Source organism: Carcharodon carcharias, chromosome 18 (assembly GCF_017639515.1).
Source record: "Carcharodon carcharias isolate sCarCar2 chromosome 18, sCarCar2.pri, whole genome shotgun sequence".
Classification (NCBI taxonomy): Eukaryota; Metazoa; Chordata; class Chondrichthyes; order Lamniformes; family Lamnidae; genus Carcharodon; species Carcharodon carcharias.
The window spans coordinates 93,533,986-93,536,449 of NC_054484.1; positions in this window are offsets into that span (position 1 = coordinate 93,533,986).

The following is a 2,464-nucleotide window of genomic DNA, read 5'->3' on the forward strand; positions in this document are numbered from 1 at the left end:
GTAAAAAAAGTCTTCTCTCTCTGATTGCTGGGAGCAAGTTACAAGTCAGCAAAGCCACAATAGAAAGGAAACAGGACAACTCCTTTCAGCTCACCTTCAGAACCAAGAATCTCCAAACCAACTATTCAACTGCCAAAGTTAGTGTTACCAGAATCACCCCAACTTAACAGCTGCAACGCTTCACCATCTACTCCTCACGGACAAGCAGCGGACTGATTCGTGTGTCTGTGTAACTTTTATTTTTGGACTAAATTTCTCATTTCTAATCTCTGTGTATGTGTGTTTTTTTTATTCGTTCATGGGATGTGGGCATCACTGGCTAGGCCAGCATTTATTGTCCATCCCTAATTACCCTTGTTTAGAAGGCATTTAAGAGTCAATCATATTGCAGTGAATCTGGAGTCACATGTAGGCCAGACCAGGTAAGGACAGCAGATTCCCTTCCCTAAAGGACATTAGTGAACCAGATGGATTTTTACAATGATTGGTAATGGTCTCATGGTCATCATTAGACTTTTAATTCCAGATTTTTTTATTGAATTCAAATTCCACCATCTGCCATGGTGGGATTCAAATCCCGGTCACCAGAGCATTACTCTGGCAATGGCTAATGGCTTACCATTACCAAACCACTATGCCACCACCCCGCTAATGAGGGTTGCGTTTTTATTATTTTTTCTCGCATTCAGTAACTAATAATCTCACTCTTTCTTTGACTCAAGACAGCCTGGTTAAATTGGTTCTCTTTAAAACATAATACATTCAGCCTGGGAAAAGGTGTCCACGAGGGAGTGGATCCTTTTTAAATTAATCTTGTTGCAACCAGCCGAGGGGTTTAGTGAAGAGGGGGAGCCAATTCATCCATCCTCACCTGGTAGCATAACAATTTGGGGTAACTCGTCCGGGATCATAACAAATTTGGGGTCCTTGCCCAGGAACCGGTCATAACAAATGTGCAATTCCTTTCTTTTTATTTTAATGCATGTTCCATCTCATAAAACAATCCCAAGGTAAAAGCTAAAAGTACCCTCTATCATCTCAATGTGTTAATAAGCATGTTCTAAGTTCAAATGGAAGGAAAATACTTCACAAAATTCAAGTTTAGCTTTTATCATTAGCACAACAACTATGTGAAACTAGAAGGAGGAAACATAAAAACTGTTTTTTATAAATGTGTTTCAGGAAACAAGTTAAAGTAATTAATTTATAGTCTGTCTACGCTGATTTGCAAGTAGAAAAGACTAAGAAAACATTTACTGAATCTTAGTGTACTGACTTGACGTACTGGACAGGTTTCTACTTGAAACAGATAACTTTATTACAGAGAGCTTTTCAGAAGCTACATGCTTGAACCAGGTCCTTGACTAGAAAGCCATGCCCCCCCCCAGATTACCTGCACTTAGGGCTCATTCATGTAGAGTCTACAAGAACAGTCACGTGACCCCTGATAGGCTATACCTTCATTAGCTACATTTCCCCCCTTTTTAGTTTTTTTCACATTTCCTGTTTACAGAAACATTTTAATCCACAACATATACGTGTGTACAGGTCAGGAGTGATTAAAGATCAAGTCTCTGAGGTGGTTTTCTAATTCAGTTAGAGCAGTGTCACTCTACCACTTGAGGTTCTCCCACTGGATTGACATGTTCAGGGACTGCAGCATCAGGTACATCATTATAAAGTGGCAGTTCAGAGTTGGGCAACTCTACCTCAGGGATTAAAGGTTTGACATTAATCACCAGCGGAATAGTTGGTTGCTGGAATGTCTCTCTACTCCTAAGATGAGCCACATGTTTTCAAACAATTCAGACTTTCACTTCCACCTGTAAGGACAAGGGACCAGTTTCTGAGACAATTGTACCAGGAACTCAACAAGGTCCATTTCCAAAATTGTGCACGGAAACTGTATCTCCTACAGTAAGTCTACGAGCTTTGTTATGAATATTGTGATTCAATTTTTGATTACTCTGATTCTTCTCTACCCTCCCCTCTAAGTTTAGAAACACCAGAATTAACCTTGTACTTAGGTGGTATTTCATCAATAATTCAGAGGACATTGAACCCCTAGTTGAATGAGGCTTCGTACAATAATTGAGAAGAAAGCAGGAAAGTCGAGTTTTTAAGAGTACCTTCGGATAACCTCTTCATTCCAGGTCTGAAAGTGTACACAGCTCTTTTAGCTAACCCATTTGATGAGGGATGATATGGTGCTGGTTTAATATGTTTGTTATGACCGAGCTATTGGTAAAACTGAGTTATTTAAAAATCCCAGAGGGAAACTTTAAACAACTGTCATAACCTATAATTTTAAGTGTTATGCTTCGGATGCGACTCTAAATTCAGTAATCAGACCACCAGTTCTTGAGGTTTTACATTAAACTAAATGAAACATTTTATTAATTTACACAGGTTAAAATATATATACACATGGTTACAAATTACTACTATCATAACTTTAAACAAA